This window comes from Eumetopias jubatus, unplaced genomic scaffold (assembly GCF_037043125.1).
Source record: "Eumetopias jubatus isolate StellerSeaLion01/CBP00866 unplaced genomic scaffold, mEumJub1_p1.0 scaffold_9, whole genome shotgun sequence".
In the NCBI taxonomy this organism is placed as follows: Eukaryota; Metazoa; Chordata; class Mammalia; order Carnivora; family Otariidae; genus Eumetopias; species Eumetopias jubatus.
The window spans coordinates 87,981,140-88,006,816 of NW_028274815.1; the positions used below are offsets into that span (position 1 = coordinate 87,981,140).

The window sequence follows — 25,677 nt, forward strand, 5'->3', positions numbered from 1 at the left end:
TATATGAAGATCTGGCTGTTCTGAACCTGCAGAGAGGCTAACTTTTTTTTTCCTTAGCATGTATCTATATTGACCATGTTCTCTCTCTCTCAATCCCTCTCTTTTTAAAAACCAACATAGAAAGGCTCTACTTTTGATCCGCACCCAGGAAGCCCTGCCTTTCTCTCATTGCCAAAGGCTCTTACTATGAAGAGCGGGTGAGAATTCAGATTCTGGAAATGCTGTCTCTTCATCCATGCCCAGAATGTGTCACTATTTTTCTAATGCTGTGGGAGCAGCTGAGTGATGTAACCCCTTTGGTGTAATCCTGAGGCTCCATGGAATCACTGGCTTGACATCTTAGCAGCTCCATCCCTGCTGTCAGCTTCTGAGGTAGAGAGAGAGAAAGAGAGTGTACTTTGAGCAGGAGCAACAGACCCTGGAAATTCCAGGATGGCAGTGGTGGTGGTATCTTGGCCTGCTGTTGGCTGGCCTGGCTTCTTTGACTTCCTGCCTCTCTTCTCAGGAGCTCTTGGACAGACTTAGAGAAACCTTCGTTTGAAGTGAAAGAGGCTTTTGAAATGTTACCTCACCCAGTCGGGTTAGAGCGACTTTTCTAGTTGCTTGTTTTTTCCATTCCTTTTCTATAGTGATTTATTTATTTTATTGGGCAAAACTGGCACGGGAGGTCAGTGGATATTTTGTAATGGAAATGTGACCCTCAGGTGTGTGATGCACTCAGCCTTCCATGTGGTGTGGCGAGCTAACTCACAGGGTGTCAATCAGCTCTTGGGGCCGAGACCACTCAGTCTGGGAGGGGGCAGGCCACCCCTAGCTAGGACTGAGCATGGCATTCCCATTATTGTGTGTGTACTGTCTTTGCCTTTAAGACAATCACGCTGAATTTTGCCTGAGGTGGTAGAGTGGTGGTTGAGGTGAGGAGAGTTCTAGTTAAAATAGTAAGGAGATAAATCCCTGACTTCCACGTCTCACAGATGCCTCATTAATTAAGCAGAGGTAATGATGCTTGTGGTTTAGAAAAGAGCATTTGCACTAGTAACCATTTTCTTAAAATCAGACCACTGCCTCAGGATTAGAATCAACAAAAGGTCAGAATTGGGCGGATTAGGCCATCCTATCAATTATAACTTAAAGTGAAATGTTGCCATGTATAAATTTAACATGAAGACTTCTATTACAGGGATAAATAACTATCCTTATTATCCTATTAATTAGCTTCTCTCCGCAGGTAGGAAGTAACTTTCACTGGCTGACCCAGGAATTGAGATTCTCAAAGCAGGATAAAAGGAATCAGGAGCAAACCAGCAAAATGACATCAGTGAGGTCTGACCCTCTCAGAACAGCCGGCCACCTGCTAACTGGCCTCCCATGGGCACTGTAGCCCCTAATCGAGAGTGGTCTTCTTCCAGCACAGACTCCTGTCATCCTTCTACCCCCACCCAACCTCCTGAATAACTCCTTCCAAAGGCTCCCTGTTGCCCTGGGAGTCAGTTGCTCCCACTGCCTCTGAAGTCCAGCAAGATCCTGTCCCTTACCCCGCACCAGTACTATGCACTGGTTTCCCATTCCAGCCATAGCCGCCCACCGTCCTCCCACCTACCGCGGGGCATTCCTTTGCTTCCGTCTGGACGATACCTCTCCACTCTTCAGTTATTAACTGCGACTTCTCCCTTTAGGCACTGGCTTAGCTCTGACGTTACTTCCTTAGAGGAACCATCCCAAGGCCCTCCAGTCAAGCTCCCCTATTACAAGCATGTACACCACTTATCACATATGAAGTTACACATTTGCTTATTTGATTAAGTTTCTCTTCCAACAAACTCTATAGCTATCTCTAAGGATAGCAGGTTTTTGCTCACCATTGAGTGGGACCCTAGCACTGGAATGGCGTTGACCCACATAGCATGTCCTCAATATCTACTGAACAGATGGAAAGGGAATTTAATTTAAAATGCACTTAGAACATTTGATTGTTGTCACAGAAGCATATATTCTAGATCAGATCGTTCCTCAGGGAAAGGACATGACATCCAGGTTATCTTGGAAGAGTTTCTCTGGTCAGACTCAAGCCAATAGCTCTTGCTTTGGTTCAGCAATTTGATGTGCTCGTTTGATTTTTGGCTCACCGGTTTTTGCCAATATGAAATTTCTATTTAGGTTCATACTGACTGAAAAAGAATCAACCTTTCTCCTCATTTATCTATCCATCCATCTCCCTCTTGCCTGTCTGATGAAGAAACTGAATGCATCTGGCTTATTCAGTCCACACGATAATAAAAGTCTGGGGTTCTGTTTTGTTACTGAGCTCGGTCCCTCTCCAAGTGGTTCTTTATAATCAGTATAGCTCTGAGGTCATCTCAATCAGCACGGACCATGTCTGTCTCTGGCGATGGAGCTCGAGGGTCCCCTGCTCTCAGAGAGCAGTTACAGAGCGCAGGGAAGACAGGTGGTGAAGAAACAAAAGTGGGTCATTTTGGGGGCTGTGTGTTCAATGGAGCAACATTGTTTGAACAGGGAACCATTTGGGACATGTTTTTACACTACTTTTCTTGTGATTTGTTCATTTTCTTTCATGACTTCCTCATGGTGAGTACTGGCAAGGGGCTTCTGAAGGGAGGCAGGACGTGCTAGGAAGATGCGGGAACACAGGGAGCACCATTTGCCGAACAACAAAGGCAGCCCTAGGCAGTGAGCACAGGCAGAGTAAACAGCGCGGACGCTGCCAGCACACTGTTCAAAGCTTGGCCATTCAGGGGAACACTGGAGACAAGCCACCACAAGAAGCCTGTAATCGCCTTTCCCCCGGTTTATGAGACAGGCAGAGATCAAACGGAGGAGGTCGGGGTTAGAATTCCCGATAACAGCCTCCCATTTGAACAGCCTGCAGGTGAGGAGGTCAGCGGAAGGTTCCAGAGATGAGGGCTATTTTTAGTGAGAGCAAAGAAGGGAAACCCTCAGAGTTGTAGATTCCGGGGTGGACGACACGGCTGTTCGGTGAGTCCTGCTACACGTGGCCAGAGAGTGTATCACAACTGATCAGCTGCACCGGACCGGGCCAGGGAGAAGCCCACCGATGACATCGACCGCCATCCCCCCTCAAGGAGTGGTAAATCATGGCAACACCAGCAGGCGATCAGGGAGCCTGGCTGAGGCAAACAAAGTTTTTCTTGACCAGGGTCCTATGGTTCGTACTCACAATAAAGAGCGTTTTTAGTTTTAACAGTTGAACCATTATCAAAAAACTGTAGTCCACAGAAAGCAATTCACAAAGGGGAAGTCTGGGCATTGAGAGGGTAGATTGTCGGGGGGACGTGGTGGCAGAAAAGTTAAGTGAGAGACCCAAAGACCCCGATTGTCAAAGTGGGAGAAACGGCAGGGAGCATCACCCCCAGCCTGTCTCCCAATCTCAGAGGGGCACCCATAAAGCCAAGTGGGCCATGCTTCCTGCCTCTGAAAACAGGAGCCTCTTCAAATCATTTCCAAATCCTTTCGCCCACAAGAGGGACAGATCTGGGAAGTGGTGGAGAGGGACCTGCGGCAGAGGCATGGGGTCCTCGAGAGACAGGCTAAGGGGCTGCGTGGGCGGGTTATGGATGGGGGCACTTTGGTTAGCGCTCATCGAGCGATAAGCTATGGTCCTGAGTGTCTTTGTGTGAGAAATGATGGCCAAGAAGGGCTCTGCCCAGTGAATGCAGAATCCTGGCACCAGACGAGATTTATGGGCCTGAGGACGTCGAGGAGAAACCAGATGGAAGAACATGCGTCAGGAGGCTGTTAGGGATGGAGGAAGAGAAAGCTGCTGTAAGGACAGCAGGCCTCTCCCGCAGCTTCCCTTTCATCAGCAACGGCCCAGGCAGCACGGGCTGTGAGCAAAGAACCTGGGAGCCTTTACCTCACCGCTGGGCCGCAGGGCGGCCCCCTGAGGCTCACTAAAAAGGGGATTGCAGAAGCAGCCACGTGGGTGTTTGGAAATCCAAATGAAGTCGATTTAAAGACATTTTCTCCTTCCTAATGAGAAGGGGCTCTGTAAGGACATGACTTTCACCTCTCCAGGGATTAAGAATTGCTCTGGATGTTGAAATGGCCCCTGGGGCCAAGCAGGAGTTTGCCTGCGGATCGACCATGACATGTGGCTCTTACACAAGCATCCGACTGGCCTGCACAGAGGCTGGCAGGCTTCGAAAGCTTTCTGGAGACAGCAGCACAGAGCTGTGGGTCCTGGCTTGCCCGTTGTGTCGGGCCTTGATTGGCCCCGTGCTCCAGGTCAGGAGGCCAGCGCTCCAGTGACCGCTCCTGCTGACACCGCCAGGCTCCAGCCACCCCGCACCCCTTTACCTCCACCCCTCTGCCCTTCGACCTTGCTGCAGGGAAAGGATCAGAAGTCCAGCTGCAGCGTACTGAGGTGACCCCGATAGTTTCAGCAACACTACAGTCAGAAGTGAACTTTCAGTTCTGCTTGTTTCCTTTTCCCCAACTAAACACCGGAATCCTCGGCAAATTCCCTTCCTCCCCACCCCTGACTTACTGGCCAACTTTTTGTTTGTCAGGAATGAATCAATGGTTTAAAACAGAGGTGTGTGCTGGTGCTCCACCTTGTCCATGAGCATTCTCTGGGGTAAAGCAGTGACTACACTGGGGCTCAGACAGCCCGTGTCCACACTGTGCATAGCCTCACCCCACTGGCCAGGTGTTCCTGCAGAGCAGGTGCTCACAGAGGTACATTTTCCAGATCATTGGCGGTTTAAACCTTCGCAGTGTCAAAACTTTGAGAAGTCACTGTTTCTCAGGAGCACCTTTATGACGTACAAATACTTCTGGTCTTTTCTAAGCAGAAAATACATAATGTAATTCATCTTTTCATTATGACTCAGGAATATCATTATATCATTATAATCACCAATTGCAGGGCTATCCTAAGTGAACAGCAGGGCCCCGAGGATGGACAGAGAGCTTCTAGCACTGCTGCTCCCTACAATGAGCAATCCCAACCTCCATGACCAAAAAAAAAAAAAAAAAAAAAAATCAGGACAACGAGACAGTTATTTTTTAAAAATTGCTCTTCTAATTACAACAGTAATACATGTTCATTGCAGAAAACTGTTATGTACGAAACAATAAAAGAAAAAATAAAGCCACTAAAATGAGATTTAAAATAGCTTTTTGCTGCCAGGCATTCCTGCCACTATTTGCTGATGTCTGTGGGTACTACGGTTAGAATTCTCTATTTCTACCGAGTGATTCTCATTTCTCCTTGAAGATAAGGTGCCTGTGCTTTGTGATCACTGCTTTTATTTCTGGGTAAAACAGTTTTGTGGTTTCAAGAAGATAAGATAAATGTTATCATGAGTGTATAAAAAAATTCTCTGTACCCTTATTTAAGAAAAAGATAAAATTGGGGTAATTTATAAACTGTATCTTACAAATAATGTTTGTCAGTTTAAGTCTATAGGAAGCTGGTGACATCAGCAAATAGTCCTTAATCTCTTGGAATTTTTGCATAGCTACTCTCAAAAACTTCAAAATTTTGCAGGTAGGTTTTAGAGTAGAAATGCCAGGGTATTTTGCTATAACAAAATACCATTGGTGGGGTGGCTTAAGCAACAAAAATTGAGTTCTCACTGTCTAAGATCAAGATGTTGGCTAATTCATTTCCTGACGAGAGAGCCCTTTTCCTGGTCTGCAGATGGCCTCCTCCTATGTCCTCATGTGGCAAAGAGAGGAAGCAAGTTCTTCCCTGTCTTTTCTTATCAGGGCACTAGTTGCATCGTGAGGATGCTGCACTCATGACCTACATCCTTCTCTGAGGACCCTGGGAACTAGGTTTCCACATGTGAACTTGGCAGGGACACAAACATTCAGTCTACAGCATTCCTGGAATGTGCTTTGGCATCATTATAAGAAAATTTGAGAATCCCCCAGTTAGAGCATTAGGCTGAGATTCTGGTGGCCACATGGTTAATTCCCAGATTTCTGGCTTCCCACAGTCTGCCTGAGACAGCAGTCCCAGTGGATGCCTCCTGTTGAGGCATGCCCCTTCCACCCCCCCAAAGGCCCTGATGATCACGTCCCAGCCTCAGGCCACATTCCTGCCTTGGCTGGGAGGCTCCCAGAAGAGAGAGGCAGCTGAGTGTGCACAAGGCCGTCCAGAGCCGATCAGAAGAGAGAGGCAGCTGAGTGTGCACAAGGCCCTCCCCAGGCCTGGAAAACAGTTCAGGAGGATTCGGCACATGCAAGAAAGCATATTTTTCTCAACGGCCAATTTTTACACATCTCAGGTGTGGACTATTCTTTTGGTCACCTCTTAACTTTGAAGCCAGGGGAAAGAAGACTGACCAGCAGTCCTGATCTCCCAGGAAGGACATGCTGGATGAATCCCGCAATTAAGTGGGGGAAAGCAGTCCATATTCCTTACATCTTTAAAACTCAGAGCTCTTTAGGCTGGAAGAAAGGTCAAAATGGCTCCTCTCATTCATATTTCATGATAGTTGCTAGTGCAGAGTTGACAATTACTTAAAAAAATCATGAAAAATTTAATGTCAAGAAAAATCAATTAGGACCATCACCCAGTCATGTCAAACCACATGTATTTCTGTTTTTATATCCATTTTTGTCTTTAGCATGCTTTATGTATGCTTTTCTGTAGTTGCAGTGTTTTCACTCAACACCTGCTCTTGCAGAGTTTCTTAACTGTTCCCTGTGTGTTACCCGCGCTGCTGGATGTGCTCCCCTTTGGCCATTGCAGGGTACTCCTGGACCCCACCCAGAGCCTGGACATCCTGTTCCTTTGCAGGGCCTTCAAGGGAGAGCTGTTGAAACCACAAGGAAAGGTTGGATTTTGAAGACAAAAATAATTTTCCTCCTTTGAAGACAGATTAGATATAGTTAGAAACTGAGAAAGCCCAAGGAGCCTGAAACCAAGAGGTTGGGGCTCTAACCCTACACCTACCTCCTACTTATGTGACTGAACCTTCCTGAGCCTCGGCTGCCATTCTATGAATGGTGATAAACCTCACGGGGTTATTGAGGGACTGATGTGGGTGGAGCATCTTGAATGAAATGGTGCTGTGCAAATGTTGTTTGTTTTTCTATCAGGGAAACTGAAGCAGGACTTAGGCCAGCAATGAGGCCTAGGGCTGATGAAGGGCCCCGACCCTGGGAAAGGGGTAGGTTAGTTGTGCTGGCCCTCCCAGCATGCGTGGTCACCTCCCTGCCATTTGCCTTCTTTCTCCCCGCCCGGATGCCACTGCCTTGCCTGTTCCCCACCTGCCCCATCTCTTCTAGAGCTGCCACTCACGCAGCACTCCTGCAAGGGAGCACTGACCTCTGTGCTCCAGGCTAAAATGTATGTCCTGCAGATGCAAGGAAGAGCCAACTGTCTGAGCTCCAGGGTTTCCTGGTGACATTAAAAACACATTGCTGAATTTTGATTATTATAATTGATACCTGTTGCTCATGGCTAATTGAGAGCGTGAAGTCAATGCTGAGCCATAGTTGATAGTATGGCAACTGAGCTCTGCTAAAGCGATGCTGGCCCTTCTAGCACTTGTACCAAAGAGAAAGGTGTCCCCCACCTCCCTCTGTTCTCCCAGTTGGGGGATGGCATGTCTTGACATGTGATGCTCTGTCCTCCTACATGCGACTCCCATGTGACCGGCATACTGTGGTTAAGGGGTGGGAGTCAGTGAATGAGAGGAGTCAGTGACAGGCTGATCCCCAGCCTGCATGCTTCTGAGCCCCTTCGCTGTTGTCCTCTCCATATCCGAAGCATCTTGACCCCAATTGTCCAGGATAGAAAGCTCTCTCAGTTTTTTATTCCATAGGCTTTGAAGGGTATCAGGCATTGGCAGTTGACAATGCTTTCAAATGAGTAGCTAAAGTTAAAAAAAAAAAATGCAATTCTGCCACCTCTTCTGTACACAAGTATCTGACACTAAAGCATTGGGACAGATGTTAGAGGTCATCCCACTCAACAACATTTGCTTCTGTCAGCCAAAGGGCTCTCAGTGTCCTTGAGACTTATGTGCAGCTCCTGAGGTGTTGAGGGTAAACGGTAAAGATGTGAAATTATTTGGTTATTACTGCTTTAGCTGTAATTGTTTTATTTATTCCAAAAGGAAGGTTTAAGGCAATATTATAGTTATTGCTCTTAATAGGACATCTGGGCCCCCATTTTTATGGAGCTATAACTGACATATAACATTGTATTACTTTTAGGGGTACAAAGGACCCTTCAACCCTTAGTATGAAGACCGAGTCCCATGAAATCTCTCCCTGCCTCCGCCCCTCTGCCCTGTGGTTGCAGGTGCTGGGGACTCCGACATTCATTGCTGCCAGTCCTGTCCATGCTTGCAGGTTGCCTCTGTCACTCTTGCTTCACAAAGTTAGGAAGACATCCGGAGAGGGACAACAGGGACAATACTGAGTAAGTGGGTGACCCTTTGTCAGAATGAGGAAGATGGGGGGCAACTTTATTCCAGGCAAGCAAACGTGTAGGCGAAGCTGAGTAACATGGTACTACTTCCCATGGATGTAGCTCCTTCCCTGACTGGTTGTTAAGGGAGCCCTCTAACACTCCTACAAAGTATGTGACTCTCCTTTTGCAAGAGAAGAACTGGTCCCTCCGGACAGTTTAAGGAGGAGATGCTGCAGCAGGTCAACCCCTGTGGATCTAATTCATGGCACCAACTCCACATGCAGAGCAGGGGCAACCATGGCGGGGACTGGGAGGCAGACCACACCGGGCACCCTGTCCCCTGCATGTCTCTCCCCTCCTCTCGTCACTGAAGCCGTGGTGAAGGGCCCCGAGACAGCTGAGTTTCCATCATCTCTACCCTTCCCTCTGTAGGCTCGCCTCCAGTGGCGTCCGCAGGTTCACTGTGACCGTCACACCCTGAGAAGCTGTGTTCTCTCGGATGAATGTGGGACGTCACAGCCTTTGTGGGCAGCCTCTTTTGCTTCCTGCTGAAGAGACACTAGCGCTCTCTGGACAAGGGTCCTGGTTGCTACCTCTGTAATCATTGATTCATTCATTCATTCATTCGTCATTCAGGAGACATTGTTGAGTGCCTCTTTGAGTGTGTACAGGTGTCTTAGATTTCCTGCCCTCCTAGACATCTTTCTTCAAAAAGAATTATCCCACCTCTGCCTTTCATTTGCTACCTCCTGCCTGTGCAAATCATTCCAAATCAGCCTGGATTCAAGAGATCCTCAGACTGATACCCAGCATGCATGTCCAGCCTTATTCTCGAACCACACATCCACAGCAAATTGGTTCAGAGCTCCCCGCTCAGTGGGCCCTGTATTTTAGTGCTTTTGCTTAAACATTCTTCCCTGAGGAAGCCCTAACCCTCTCTAACCAAATTATGCTACACTACTTAAAATTCCTTAGATTTCTTTTTTTCCCCTTAAATTTCTATCTTAAATGGATTTCACATAAATAAAGCAGGTCTTTTTATGTCATCATAAAGATTATTTTTAAGTTAAGAGGTAGGTATGCCATAACCTGTCAAATGTGCTAATGATGACTAATAATCCAGTGCCTAGTGCATGGGAGGAAGCAATAAACATGAGCTGAGTGAATGAATGAGTGAGTGACATAGGCCCACCTACAGAAGGGAGGGGTCCTGAGGAGGAGAGGAACGGCTAGATGGCAGTGCAGCTGGGGAAGGACAAGGCTCCCATAAGGAGGACTTTCCATGAGCGTGGAGGACCATCCTGAGGCCCCGGTATGCTCAAATTCCCGGATCATTTTGGTTTATATAACCAGGGTGTTATCCGCATTCTGCCTCTTGACAGTTTTGAAACTTTCCCAAGACTTGATCTTCTCCTTTGTAGAATAGTTTGACAACAGTATACATGCTAATAACCAGTATGTGCACGAATATGTATGCTAATATGGTAGGTATATATGCTGTAATTAGTAAGGTCTGTGCCTTTTGTCTCACTGGCCCACTGTGGCCCCAGAGAGCTAAAGTGTGTGAAAGCCCTTTGTGAGGATGTTCACGTCTATTATTGTGATTACTCAACCACAATAATTGATTGCTGTGGGTCCCAGTACTTCTGCCTCAGTTGGCTTGGCTCTGAGTGGAGGGGGCAGACTTCATCTATGTTTCTTCACTTGACTGGCAACAAGATCTGGCCTGGTCTGGCGCTCAGTAAACATGGAGGACGGATGTTCAGCCTTAGGCCATCATATTCTTCTGGTAGTTTCCGCCGTAGACTCACATCCGGCTCAGCTGAGTGGTACCAGGTGGTTGAAAAGCAGCATTGCCTCAGTGTTTTTGGCACGGTGCCTGGGCTCTAGGCCCTTGGGGTAGACGCCCGGAAATATGGGGCAAAGCCACCCTTCATGCCCCAGTCAACAGAACCCTCCTCCCTCTATGCGTTTTCTTCAGCAACCAAGCTTTTATTTTTGCAAACTTTCTTTCAACATGAAAGCTGTGCTCACTCCCGGTTCCCTCCCTCACCCCCAGCCCCACCACATCCGTTCACTGTCTTTGACCTTCTGCCAAAAACTCTGTTTCTTAACGCTCAGCCGCCCTCCATCTCATTTGCTCACCGTGTTTCAGGCCTTGGTGTTCAAACCCCCTGAGGTTACGTAAACAGTACTTGGAGCTGATCTTCTTTCTCTTTCTTTAGAGCTTTGTTTTCAGCTTCATTAGGGACTTCCTTCTACAAATAATTACTACCATTCTGTTTTGAGTGCTGCCTACCTTCCCCTTATTTTGTTAAAAAGTCATAGATCTTCTGAGATTGCTTTACATTTAAAGTTATTAACTGCCTGCACATCAATCTTGCTGATCCTCTTTCCAAGAGATTTTCCAAAGTGAGCTTCTGCATAGCTACTTTTCTGCCCCCGACCCCCTTTTGTAGGAATGCAAAATAAGGCAGAAGGAAAGGATTAGAACACAAGGACCCAACCTCAGCTCCTTCAAGCACCATGTCTGCAAGCCAACATCGTGCCTGCTGGCCACAGCTCCCTATCTGATGAAACTTACTTGCAGTGAAATCAACTACATGAATATGGGGCTCTTCTGTGGATCCCCTGACTTTTGTCCCATACTGTGCATTCTTTTCTTTTCCTGTCCCACTCCCATTAAGGAGGTTGCCTCCCCTCTGTGATGCCATTTCCTCCCGTTGAGACCAGAGGCCTGGCAAACAGGACCTGTCTTCTGGACTGTCATCCTTCGGCCACTTCCTACCTCTGGCTCAGGCAGGTGGTTTAAATGAAACTCAAATTGTGATCATCAAGCATTTGATTAAAGGTAACATTGATTAGAAATCACAGGTCAGAATGGAAAATTAATTTCCCTCAGGTTGCAGGTGCAAATGCAAATGAGTAATCACCTAATTCATGATGGAACCTGCTAATTCTGTGGGTTTCAGAGGGAACTCTACACATGCCATAGGAACTGACAACTGCACCATATGTGTGACCAGGAGGTAGTTTTCCCTGGATCCCAAAAGAAGCTTCATATTTGATTGCTGTCATGGAAGGATGAGATAGAAATCCTCTCTGAGTTCTTAGAAGCTGAGCATGTGACATTGGCCATGGGAAATACATTTCTTTTAGTTGGCCATCAGGCCTCAGTTTCTTCTGTTCGTTGAGTGCAATGGTGACCTCTCATGTTTAGTCATTCACCAACCAGACACTCCATTCCCTGGGATGGAATAATGCAGACACTCTAGGCTATGGATGGGACCTGTCCACTTTAATTTTTTAACTCAGCCTAGCTCATTTCTGTAAGCTGAGACTTTGATTATTCCATTTCCAAGACTCTTCTTGCAAAACAGAACCACTGAGATGAATCAGGTGCTGTGGCCCAGCCACCGCTGGTTCAGGCCTGTCCCAGAAAGCAGGTGAAGTAGGGGTCCAGGGCTATGCCCCTTGGGAGCTGTTTCCTGTTCTGTCTCTGGAGGGGGCAAACAGCAGAGGAGGAGGAGATTAGAGTCCAGGGAACAAGGACACAAGGAAGTGGGGACCTGGAATACTGGGGCCAAGCAGAGGTCTCATGAAAAGAGGGTCTGGAAGAAGATGGAGGAAGAAAGCAGCAAGCAAGCAGACAGAGCAAAGAGAAGCGTGCTTGCTGGAGCTGGATAAGCACATTCTCAGCATTCCTCCTCCACCTGGCTTCATGCATTCCACTAAGCCAGAGCCAGGCCACATGGCCCTCAACCCCACCACATTGTACTCCCAGATACATTGTAAGTAGCTTATGTGATGAAGTAAGGCCCTCTAGGATGAATTGATGGCCGTGGTTACTTGGGCTCATTCTTGGCCCATCTTAAGCAGCTGACTAGACATTCTCAAAACCAGCAGGGGCTTGGGTGAAACCTCTGCTCTACATAGATCATACTGTTAGTAGCAAGACATGAGTGTTGACTTCTAGTTCTTCCTGGATAGATAGTCCCATTCCTCACAAGTTCTTTGTGCACCCCCAAAGCCCTGGACATATTGCAACAAACAGGCATAGGGAGACTGAAGGGTGGAAAGAAGAAGGCAGAAAGCCCAGAGCTTCCAGGATGTAAAGAATTACATGATGCTGAGTTCCCTGGGTTTCTTGATCACTCTCACATATCCTGGATAGGGCACTACTGAAGCCTCGAACCTTAAATCACCGACAGACTAGACAAAACATCTTTAAGAAAAGCCTGTTCCCCTGGCCAAAGGATAGGGAAAAGGGGGGCTCGACAACAAAAGGAAACTTTTTTGGCAATATCCACCCTACCCCAACAAAACACCAGTGGGCTGAACAGAGAGGGCCCAGCCTCGCCGGCACCTGTTCTACCAGCAGAAGCTGGCTGAGGTACTTCTACTCTGCACTCCAGTGGTGTGGGCACCTGAGCTGGGAGTTGGGAGCTAATCCTCCATCCCCCAGCAGAGCAAATCCAAATAGGATAAACACAAAGAAATCATAAACTCCTTAATATCATACATATATTTTGACCAAAATGATCATACATATATGATGACCATACCAAAAGTGGAGAAAAATATCACGTAAGAATCAGAGAAAAACTATGCCTTACTTAAGGGAACATTTCCTCAAATGACAGTGGATTTCTATTTAAAACCATAAGGCCACAAGGAAGAGAGGGACACCTTTTTCAAATATTGAAAGAAAAGAACTGTTAACCATAAAGCCTATATCCAGCAAAAATATCCTTCAGGAATAAAGGGGAAATTAGAGATTGTCAGATGAAGGAAAACTTAACAAATCTGTCACCAACTTAGAAGAAGTGGGTCAATTCCTAGAAAACCACAAATGACCAAACTCAGTCAAGATGAAATAGACAACCTGAAGAGTTCTTTAGCCATTAAGTAAATTGAAATTGTAAGTAAAAAGCTTGTAAAAAAGAAATCTTCAGGTGAAAATATTTTAAGAATTAATGCCAATTTTTCACAATCCATCTCAGAAAATCAAAGAACAGAGAACATTTCTCAACTTATTTTATGAGGCTAGTATTACTCTGATATCAAAACCAGAGAAAGATAGTACAAAAGAATAAACAAAAAAGAAAGAGATAATTTAAAAAGTCTGCAATAGAATTTTTAGCAAATAAAATCCACTAATGTTAAAGAAGAATAATGCACCAAGACAAAGTGGGATTTATTCAAGGTATGCAAGGCTAGTTCAATATTCAAAAGTCAATCAATGTAATTTGCATGTTGACATACTAAAGAATAAAAATTGTATGATTATATCAACTGATGCAAAAAGGTTCATTTGATACAGTCCTACACTCATTCACAATAAAAGCTCTTAGCAAACCAGGAGTAGAGGGAGCTTCCTTAACTGGATGAAAGGAAGTTACAAAAAACCTACAGATAACATCATATTTAATGATGAAAGCCTGAATGTTTCCCCCTAGGACTGGGACAAACACAAGGGTATCTGTTCTCGCCACACTTAATTCAGCATTGTACTGACAGTTGTAGCCACTGAAATAAAGCAAAGGAAAGAAATAGGGGCACCTGGGTGGCTCAGTCGTTTGAGCATCTGATTCTTGATCTCAGCTCAGATCTTGATCTCAGGGTTGTGAGTTCAAGCTCCACATTGGGCTCTATGCTGGGCATGGAACCTACTTAAAAAAAAAAACACACACATACCAGTTGCAAAGGAAGAAATAAAGCTGTACTTTCTTGCCAATGACATGGTTGTTTACATAAAAAGTCCCAAGGGATTTAAAAAAAAAAATTTCCTACAACTAAGAAATGAGGTCGGCAAGGTAGTAAGGTACAAGAACCATATGCAAAACCCAACAGAATCTCTATATACTAATAATGAACACTTCAAAACCCAAATTAAAAACTCAGTACTATTTATAATAGTTCCAAAGAAAATGACATGCTTAGGCACAAATCTAACAAAATTTGTACAAAATCTTCATGCTGAAATTATGGAATGCTCATGAAAGAAATCAAAGCAGACTGTAGTAAATGGAGACACATACCATGTTCATGGATTAGACCACTTAACATCATAAAGATGCTGATTCTCCTTCAATTGATCAGTAAGTTGAATGCAATTTTTATTAGAATCCCAGTAAGGAGTTTTGTAAACATAGAGAAATTTATCTCAAAATTTATGTGGAAAGGCACAGGTAATAGAATAGCTAAAACAATCTTGAAAGAGAAGAGTAAAATGAAAGGAGTCAGTTTATCCTACTATCTAGTTACAGCAATCAAGAGTGTGGTACTGGCAGAGTGACAGACACATAAATCAATGCAACAGAACAGACAGCCCAGAAAATAGACCCACACACATATGCCCAAGTGATTTTTGTCAAAGGTACAAAAGGAATTTAATGGAGGAAGGGTAATCTTTTCAACTAATGGTTCTGGGGAAACTGGACATCCATAGGCAAAAATAAACCTTGACCTAAATCTCACACTTTATATAAAATGTAGCTCAAAATGGATCACAGACTTAGATGTAAAGGAAAGATTTATGAATTGGACTAATCAAAATTAAAAACTTGTGCTCTGTGAAAGACCTTGTGGAGAGGATCAAAAGGCAAGCTACAGACTGGGTGAAATATTTACAAATCACATATCTGACAAAGGCCTAGGATCTAGAGCAAAGAAATCTTAGAAAGAGTCAACAAAGAATCTAATTAGAAAATAAGCGAAATTATGAACAAACAATGAATCATGGGACACTACACCAAAACAAATTATGTAATATATGGTGATTAACATAACAATAAAAAAATTAAGAAAAGAAGCGAAAAACATGAGCAGCCATTTCAAGAAAGAGGAAATACAAATGGCAAATAAGCCCAGGAAAAGGTATTCAACATTACTCGCCTTTAGGGAAATGCAAATTAGAACCACAATGAGATATTGCTGCATGGCTAAAAGACAAATAGTGATGACACTAATTGTTGATGTGGATGTGGAGAAACTGGATCATCCACACATTGCTGGTAGGAATTATGAAATGATACAGCCACTCTGAAAAATGGTTTAGCAATTTCTTATGAAAATAAACAGGCAATTACCATATGACCCAGCAATTGTACTCTGGGGCATTTATCCCAGAGAAATGAAGATTTATATTCACACAAAAACCTGTATACGAATGTTCATAGCAGTTTTACTTGTAATAGTCAAAACTGGAAACAGAGATACCCTTCAGTGGGTGAATGGTTTAGCACAATATCCATCCATATCATAAAACACTGTTCAGGAACAAAAAAAAGTGAACTGTTGATACACACAATTTGGATGTATCTCTAGGCAATTATACTGAGTATAAATAGGTAACCCCAAAATGCTATATACTGTATGATTCAATTTATATAATATTTTTCAAAAGACAAAATTTTAGAGCTCCCCATTTTTATTAATATCTGCTTTTATGATAATCACATCCGTGCTTTTATTCTTTTCCCATATAACTGTGCATCCTTAAATATTAGAGATTTTTAAAACTTTATACGATTGGAGTCATACAGGATATATTACATCATGTTGTATGTTTATTTTATTTTTTATTTTTTAACACAGTATGTTTATAAGAGGCACCTAAGATGTTGCCTGTATAATTCTTCCACTTTCATTTGCTATATAAAATTCCATGGACTTGTAGACCATAATTTACCCAATCTTCCCTTGATGGATAATTGCATTGCTTACAATTCTTGGCTCCCTTAAGTAATGTTAGTGTGAACAATTTTGTGCATGTCTTCTCTTGAGTATGTGCATGTACTTCTTTGGGTTAATACCAAGGAGTGGTCATGGGTTAAGACCATCTGTAAATGTTTTCTAAAGTGGTTGCGCTAACTTTCATATCATTAGCAGCATGTGAAAGTCCCCATTTCTCCACATTCTAACAGTTGATGTGGTTTGCCTTTTTAATTTTAGCCATTCTGGTACATGTGTGGTGGTATCTCATTGTAGTTTTAATTTGCATTTTTCTGTTGTTGAGGTGAATGTGATGGTTAATTTTACATGTCAAACTAGTTAGGCTATGTTGTTTGGTTGAACCCCAGTCTCAGTCTAAATGTTGCTGTAAATGTGTTTTTTAGATGGAAGTAACATTTAAATTAGTAGACTTGGAGTAAATCAGATCACCTTCCATGATGTGGGTGGGCCTCATCTAATCAGTTGAAGGCATTAATAGCAAAAACTGAGGTTTCCTGAAAAAAAGGGAATTCTGCCTCTAGACTGCCTTCAGACTCAAGACTGCACCATTAACTCTTTTTTGGGTGTCCAAGGTTCTGGCCTTCTTTTGCAGATTTCAGACTTGCCAGGTCCCACAGTTGTGTGAGTCGATTCCCTAAAATCAATCTCTCTCTCTTTCTCAGTCTGTCTCTCTCAATAAATAATAGATAGATGATAGGTAGATAGATGAGAGATAGATGATAGATGATAGATAGATGATAGATAGAAAGATAGATGATAAATAGATGATAGGTAGATGATAGATGATAGATGATAGATGATAGATAGATAGATGATAGAAAGATAGATAGATGATAGATAGATAATAGATAGATAGATGATAGATAGATAGATAGATGAAAGATAGATCACCTATTGGTTCTGTTTCTCTGGAGAACCCTAATAGATCGAGTAGCTTTTCCTATGTTTATCAGCTAATTTGATTTCCTCTTTTGTTAAATGCCGATCAAGTATTTTCCCTATTTTTTCTATTGGTATATTTATCTTTTTCTTAATAATTTTTAGGCATTAAAAATGTATTCTGAGTATGAGCCCTATGCAGTAGTATATGTTACAAATGTCTTCTTCTATAACTTGCCTTTTTACTCTCCTAATGGCATCACTTAATAAATAGAAATTCATAATTTCAGTGTAGTCCAGTGTGTCAATCTTTTCCTTAAGTTAGTACTTTTTGTATCCTCAACCCAATTTTCCCTAGCCTAAAAACATGAAGTTCTTTTCTATATTATTTTGTAAAGCCTTTACTATTTGTTCTTTCACAGTTAGATCTGTAATACACCTGGAATCAATTCCTGTGTATGGCATGAAGTAGGGGTCAGGTTTTATTTCTTACCCATATGGATATCTAATTGTCCCAGTACAATTTATTGGAAAGATCATTCTTTGCCCCCTTTTCTACATCTTTGTCATAAATCAAGTGTTCGTATATGTTTGATGTGTTTCTGGGGTCTCCATTCTGTTTCATTGGTTTTATCTTTCTATCCTTGAGCTAATAGCACACTGTCTTAATGATCTTCAGCTTTATAATAAGACTTGATATCCAACAGAGTAAACTCTCCCACCTGGTTCATTTTTCTTTTTTAAAGAGTGTCTTCACTCTTCTAGACGATTTGTATTTTTATATAAATTTCAGAATCAGCTTGTAAAGTACAGATACAAAAAACTTGTTGAAATTTTTGTTGGGATTGCATTGAATCTCTATCAACTGGAGGAGAACAGATACCTTTAGAATACTGAATTTTCTATCCATGGACATATAGACATGGTATGTTTTTCCATTTACTTAGATCTTTAATTTCCTTACTAATGACTTAATTTTCTGTCTGGAGGTGTTGCAATTTCTTATTCGATTCTTTTCCCATTTTTTGATGCTATTATATATCTCAGCACTCTTGCTATTATATCTCATATTTTGTATCTCATTATTTGATTATTTATGTGTATGAGATGCAATTGGTTTTTAAAGTACTGATTTTTGTATACCCAGCAATCTTGCTAAACTCAGTTATTGATCTTAATAACTTACCTATCCTTTTTTTTTGCAGTTTTTACTTATGCAATTATATCATCCATAGATAATGGTAATCCCCTTCCTTCCTTCTTTCCTTCCTTCTTTCCTCCTTCCCTGCCTCTTTCCCTTTTTCTCTTTTTCTTTTAGCCTTATGGATGTATCTGGCCAAGACCTCTAGGAAAATGTTGAAAAGAAACATGGATAAAGGACATCCTTGTCCTAATCCCTAAAAAAGAAAACTTCCCACATCTCACTCTTATGTATGATGTTTACTATACACCTTCATGTCCTTACCCCTGATTTGATTAAAATGTTCTGTTTCTAGCTTGTTAAGAATTTTGTTTTTAGAGAGGGGGGAGGGGCAGAGAGAGGGAGAGAGAGAGTCCCAAGCAGGCTCCACAGCCAGTGCGGATCCCCACATGGGTGGGGCTTGATCTCACAACCCTGAGATCATGACCTGCACTGAAATCAAGAGTCGGTCACTTAACTGACCAAGCCGCCCAGGCTTGGTCCCATACCAAAACTCAGGGGGCTTCCCAGATCCCAACCCTTGGAAAGTACTGGGCTTCCATGTTTGTCTCCCCAACTCTAGGGGGCTGTCACCGATCTCCATGTTAGCCAACAACACCAGCCTCTCACCAATCTCTTTTAGCCAATAGAACTAGGGCAAGAGTCTAGGCTGGTTTCAGGGCCTGGGTTCATTGATCTGGATTTCAGTGTTCTCCTGGATATTTTCTTATACTTCTTGTCTATGTTGTTAGCTCTCCCATGCTCACAAACAAATTTTTAAAACACACTATTAGCTTTTATAAGGGTCTCAGGAAGGAAGATTGATCCTAGACTACCAAAACTGGAAATCCTAATGACCATTTTCATAGTCAATGAATTTACATTTCTTTTAGAATTTATGACTATACAAAATGATCACATTCTCCTGTGTTTAAAGAACTTTAAAAATGAATTTTATTTTATTATTTGTATGTAATAACTACAAATAGCAATGACGGCCACTACATTCAGCTATGTCTAGTGTCCAATCCACAAGAGCTCTTAGCAAAGGGAGTGAGTGGAAACTGGGAATTTAGACCAGGCTCTGGTGGCCAAACTCATCCCTGTGGGTTTCTCCATCCAAAGGGGTCACCTTTTTCTAATCTGTATGAAGACTAAAAGTGACCCTAGCTAGGAACTGTCACTACAAAGGTCTATAAGGTAAAGTTTGTCCGTAGGATTTGCAGAAGGCCTGGAACTAGGTAGCCTAACCAGAGGGGGATAGTGTGGGAGGCTTCCTGAATTAATGAACAGCCAAGAATGATTTACAATTAGTGAGTCATTTGTGTATAAATTTTGGTTTCTGAATTATTTTATGGCATTTATTCATTTAAGAGATTATTTCTTGAAGTTTTATTTACCCTGTTCCCTTGCTTTGCCAACTTTAAGATTTTTTAAACAATAGTTAATACAAGAGTAAACTTTACTATAGTTTACCTTTGAATTACAGTGAAATCCCATGTTTGCATTAGAGCATGTCTGGAGAGATGATGATTTTATGACAGGAACGCACTTTATAAGCATCCACAAGCACAGTTATTTAAATGTCACCCAAAGCCAGCATTGGAAGACAGACATTGGAAGATGAAAATGATCAATTCTTGATATAGTGGGAAGAACTATCAAGAGACCAAGACACCATGCTAAAGAAGTTGGATGTCATCCTATAGGGAATACTTACCTGGGCTTAACCTCAGGAATGTTCTGGCGAGGCCACTGGGAAGATGGGGGCAGCCTGAAGCTGATGGGGTTGATGATGGTATAGCTCAGCCAAGGTGGGGCCACCACAAGGAGAGGCAAGCCCATAGTAAAGATTGGGTGGAGGCATTTTCAGGGTAGAATCCTCACATAGCTTGTCATCCAATCAGTGAGAGGAATAATCAAGAAGGAGAAATCAAAAGTGGATTTTAGCTCTAGGAAGGAAAACTCGAATTGTGTTTTAAAGACCTTTATATCATTCAATATAAAGTATTAAAAAAATGAAATTATTTTATCCCCAAATAAATTATTAAGGAGAGAAAACCCCTGGTATTATCTCTCATTATTGTTTAATTAGAATATAACTCTTAAAAATAAAATTAATAAGATAAATCGCCAATTTCAATTAAAAACAGTATTATGGAATTGTCTTTATTTGACTCATTCTGTTAAAATAAAATTTCACACCACCACAAAACTATAAAGTGGAAGAATCTAAAGGTACGAGGGTTTCTTATATAGTTCTTTTCCATTCTAAGGCCCGCTTTTAAGTATCTGGGGCACTTGGCTGGGTGGGGGCAGGAAGGCAGAGAAGGCAGGGGCTGGAGAAAGAAGCCTATTAGATTCCATGTTTGTTCAACTCACATTTGTAAATTTTTAGTGCAATTAAGGCACAGTCTACATCTGCAAAGCAAGCTGTTCATGTTTCAATGAAAAGCACCCCCAGAATATTTCGGTCATCTAAACGGGTGCTTTCTTTTGTACAAATACGTAACACTACTATAGTTTTCATACAAAAAGGATTTACTGTATTAGATATAGTAAACCAGTAAACCACGAGTGAACTGTGGGGATAGTTCTATCTCAAGTTTTTATTCCAAAACTGTCCCTGCTCTGTGACCAGCTGATATGCTTAAAGGTGTGAGTGCAGGGAAGCTGGAGGAGCCCCCTTGCATGAACCTTTGCAAAACGATCGTCTTGTTCTAAGTGCAGGGATCCCTGTGGAGGCCTGGTAGGGCAAGGAGGAGTGCACTGATAAGTATCTGGAAAGTGTAAGGTGTGAAGAAGACATAAAGAGGGTCATTAGGAATGGAACTGAAGGGGCAGGCCAGAGGAGGTGGGTGGAAAGCTGTCTCTTGGTGATGCTCAACATATCTTATATCGTTAAAATAAAGAAAAGTTACCAAACAGTGGGTTTCATTTCCAACAGGAATGATATTTTGAAAACATTACATCAATTTATGTTTCATTGTTTTACTACAACCTTTTCCCCTTAGGGCTAGGCCGGGAGGGTTGTGACCCCAGGGGAGGGAGAGCCTCTATGTGCCAGAATCCAAGTTGAGGGCTGAACAGAGAATCTTCCCGCAAGCCCCAGTGGAGCCCATTCTGGAAGAGGCAGGGCTGCGTGAACACGGGAGGCTGTGGTCCTGGGGGAGTGGGGTGCTCCCTCTCCGGGACAGGGTACAAGTCCCTTGGAAAGGAGGTTCAGGAGAATGGGGACTGGTAGAAGCCGGCAGTGTGAGGGAGAACTGGCACCCTGGGGTGACCTGTTCTGGGCCTTCCCTTCCCGACAGATGGCGTAGGCTTCTGCTGGCTGCACACACAACCACGGGGTGTGTTTATGGTAACTTGTAGCTCTCTATCCCCTTGGCCTGGAAACAGAGGGGGAGGAAGAAACCGGTAAACACAGAACACACAACTACTTCCAAAGAGACCAAGGTAACCTGAAAGACACTGCTTCCCACCGAAGTAAGTTTACTCTCTCGAATGGGAATTTTCCAGTGTCGTCCTCCTCCTGGGATACCTTCACCCCCATCCTCACCGCCAGGATGAGCCCAGCTATAGGGAATACAAGGTCCAAACATCTCGTAGCCTCAGTCGGTAAATGTGTATGTACTAATTTATGTGAAAGAAAATCCAAAACAGTGAAACAGTGTTTGGTTTTGGCAATGAGATCATGGGTGTTTTGTTTTGTTTGTTTTTTTGTTTTTTACCATTTTTCTTTGTTTTTGAATTGGGTGAAAATATTTATGACCATGTATAGCTACTTATTTTCCGAAGCAGAATAAGACAATGCAAACCATAAGGTTAGGTCCACTTAAAGGAGAGGGAGAAGCAGCATTCTCTTTACCCCTTCGTCACTGAGCAGGTGGCAGTCTCTCTGGGCCATGGCTGCAGAGCTCTGTCTGGGCTGTTACGGGCACAGGGTCAGGGTGTGGGGTCTGGGCGCAACAGTGAGGTCACCAGCAGGATGCAGGTGAGACGGAAGTAGGAGGAAGGCAGGGCCTGGGGAGAAGGAAGCCTCCCTGATGCCCCAGTGCCCCATCTCCCCTCCAGCTCTCTACGGTCCTCCCCAGGCTGCATGATCCCTGCTCTCTGCCCAGAGCGTTCTCATACCCCTCCGGTGGCTCTGACGGGCACTGCCACCCTTGAGGCAACACCCTCTGCTCCAGCACAGCCCTGCCCCATTGCCCCCACCCATGCTTGGCCAAGGGACCTGGTGCCCCACTGCTGTGCCGGGGATTAGCCGTTCTGAAGAATGAATTCATGCTTAGGGCCAACAAGTATGGATTAGTTAATGCACAACCTCTCCACGACCTTCCAAAGGGCCAGAGGGGCCTTTTCATTTACTTACTTTTTTATTTTAGTGGGGAACTCCTGATGACCCAGTAGGTAAAAGGCATGCCGTGTGCTTTGCCACTCAGTTTCCACAAGGGGAGATCTGCCCCAATAACTTTGTGGGACAGGCACGATTGTCCCCGGATTACAAACAAAGAAACTGAGGCTTAGTGTACTTAATGAACAAACAACAAGAACAAACAAAATCCTCATCCCAAATCAAGCAGCTAACTTGGGGCAGGGCTGCAACCAGATTCTCCACCACAGCTGAAGGGAGCCTCCCAGCGGCTCGCTTCCAAGCACAATGGGCTGGCCGCTGTCCACTCTGTTCACCCAGAGTCTAGTCCTGGCAGTAGGCATATGGGTGCGATCACAAGCGTGTCCACCTCTGCTGTCATTACTTCTGAGGATACAGCATCATCCTCATCAGCAGTCAACACCCACTGACGTGCAACAAAAATGTATAGATCTCTGAATGTTGGGTAAGTCCCATGGAGAAAAAAATTTTGATAAAAAAGACTTAGAAATTCTGTGTAATCTAATTTTTCTAAGCATTCGAGCCATTAATTGTGTCTGTAAATATGATAGCTGTAGCTGAATGATTTTGCTCTTTCTTGCTAGGCATGATTTATTTATTTACTTTTCAGTGTTTAATCATATCTTTGGTATTAAATATTAGGCTCAAACTCCTTCCCAAAAGACATAGCTTATAATATCATGGGGACATTAAATTTAATCATTGTTGGCAATTCTTTGATGTTATCCTAGAAAATTAGCTTATAGCAGCTGCAGACAGTGGGGCCCCAAGCCTCCATGTACGTTGTATCTGTGATAAAACAGCCACTGAGACCCTGAAAAGCGGCCTATTGACCTTCCTCGCTCACAATAACAATATGCCCTGAACTGAATCTCCATCGTGGTAATTGAATTGCAGGGAATTCACGTGAAACCTCCAGTGTCTGCTCTTTTGAGACCATTTATATTCTTTTTCCATTTTTCTTTTAATTATTGTAAAAAGTGAAACCAATAATTTTTGGAGTGTGAATCTTTGGAGGCTGCTATTCTATATTCTGTAGACATCTCTATAGTCCCTGATAGCCTCTCCCTAAATAATCCCGTACCATAACTTCTCTTTTGGGTTGGAGACGAAATAAAGAAGTTGAGCAGGAGCAGAAGGTCCATCTCATACATAATATATTCCTGTATCTGGACCATGAAAACACTGCTAAAGGGAGTTAATGAACCTAAAAAAATGAGCATTTTGTTTCCTCATTCTAAAAGAAATCTCATGGGGCGCCTGGGTGGCTCAGTCATTAAGCGTCTGCCTCCGGCTCAGGTCATGATCCCAGGGTCCTGGGATCGAGCCCCGCATCAGGCTCCCTGCTCAGTGGGAAGCCTGCTTCTCCCTCTCCCACTCCCCCTGCTTGTGTTCCCTCTCTCGCTGTGTCTCTCTCTGTCAAATAAATAAATAAAATCTTAAAAAAAAAAGAAGTCTCATTACCAGATTAGTATGGTGTTTCTCATTTTTAGATCATTCAGTTTTCCCTCTGTCTCCTTTTTATTTTATTTTTTATTTTATCTATTTATTTTTTTCCCTCTGTCACCTTTTTAAAGGCTCATTGCGTTTAAGGTATTAAATGTGCTCTTTGTGAGTAAGATGGAGAAGAAAAAACCCCAGCTTTTCTTAAAGTACCCACAAGGCAAGAATTTCAAGCAAAGGTGTTTTTAACTAAAGATATCCTAGGTGAATGTGCTGGGAAAAAGCGTATCTTTCCTCGCTGAGCTCATTATGGGATGGTTCTGGAGTGACTGGAACTCAGGAGTTTGGTGCAGCCTGCAGAGACTCCGGGACTTCGCAGAAGGCCAAGGGCAGATGCCGTCTTTCTTTGGGGCTGGAGTCTAGCTTCCTTTCCGTCCATCCTGTCATTACTTCTTCACTCACCTATTCTCTCCCTAGCACTGTTTTGCTGACCCTGCTTCTGGGAGGTGTGTTCAGTGTATTTTTAGTATCTGTTTTTCTTATAGCAGCCAATTGTCTCATACGGGCCCATGGATCATTCACAGTGAGCTGTTCTCTGCTTGCCCTCTCCAAGAGACCACCTCCTCGCACTGTGTGAAGAACTCCTCTTGGTTTTAATACACTGGCAGGCCAAGTTTATTTTAGATGGGTACATCTCTTGGTATCTGAGAACAGAGGTGTAACTGAGAAGCTCTTCCTTTTTTATTTAATAAGCATTAGATCTTTCTGCAGGGGCCATGCTAGTCTTCTCTGTATCCTTCCAATTTTAGTATATGTGTTGCCGAAGTGAGCACAATAAGCATTATGATCTGCTTAAATTGCTTTTCATATTTACTTCTATCAATGGGACATGGGACACTCATTATGCAAGCACTCAAGTTAGCCCCTCACTTTTGAGAAATTGCTTCCCTTTTTGGTTAAGCTTTTATGGAACATGGGAATTTATGGAGCTTTAAATAAAATCTACAGTTCACACTAGTGCAAAAATGTTGCCAGAAAAACATCATCGGAAATTTAGCTTTTTCCTCTTTGGAGCTATCTCATTTGCTCAGAATAAACAACAAAACCAACAACATTAGTGCTGACAAACACTTTGGTTATAGTGTTTTGCCCCCTCCGTTCTCTATGCAATGTTCGTGTGCACACGTGTGCTACACACCTGGGTGATCTGATTTGCAGCCACTGTAGCTCTTGGGACCTTGCAGTATGGCTAATCTAAACCGAGATGTGCTGTCAGTATAAAATATTTGCTGGAGTTCAGACTGAATACAAAAAAGTTGTAAACTATCTCAATTATTTTTATAATTGATTACGTGTTGAAATAATATTTGGGGTATATTGAGTTAAATAAAACATACTAAAATTAATTTTACCTATTTCCATTTATCTTTTAAATTTTAACTGGTTTTTGTTGTTGTTGTTTTGCTTTTTTACCTTGTTAATACACATACGTGGCTCACATCATATTTCTCTTGGACAACACTGGAAGGCACAGGACACCCACTGCTTAATGGCCAAGATTTAAAAATTTTAAGGGGCTGTGTATCTGACAGTCCCTCTCTAGGCACCTAATGCTTGATTGTAATTACCATT

The 25,677-nt window shown here is 43.1% G+C and overlaps 1 non-coding gene across 1 annotated transcript; it reads right to left on the minus strand.

Annotated features, from left to right (window-relative positions):
* Positions 1–24,771: 24,771 nt before the first annotated feature.
* On the minus strand, positions 24,772–24,878 carry LOC114199404 (U6 spliceosomal RNA). Its single transcript, XR_003607287.1, has one exon. It is a non-coding gene; the product is annotated as a U6 spliceosomal RNA (small nuclear RNA).
* Positions 24,879–25,677: the final 799 nt, after the last annotated feature.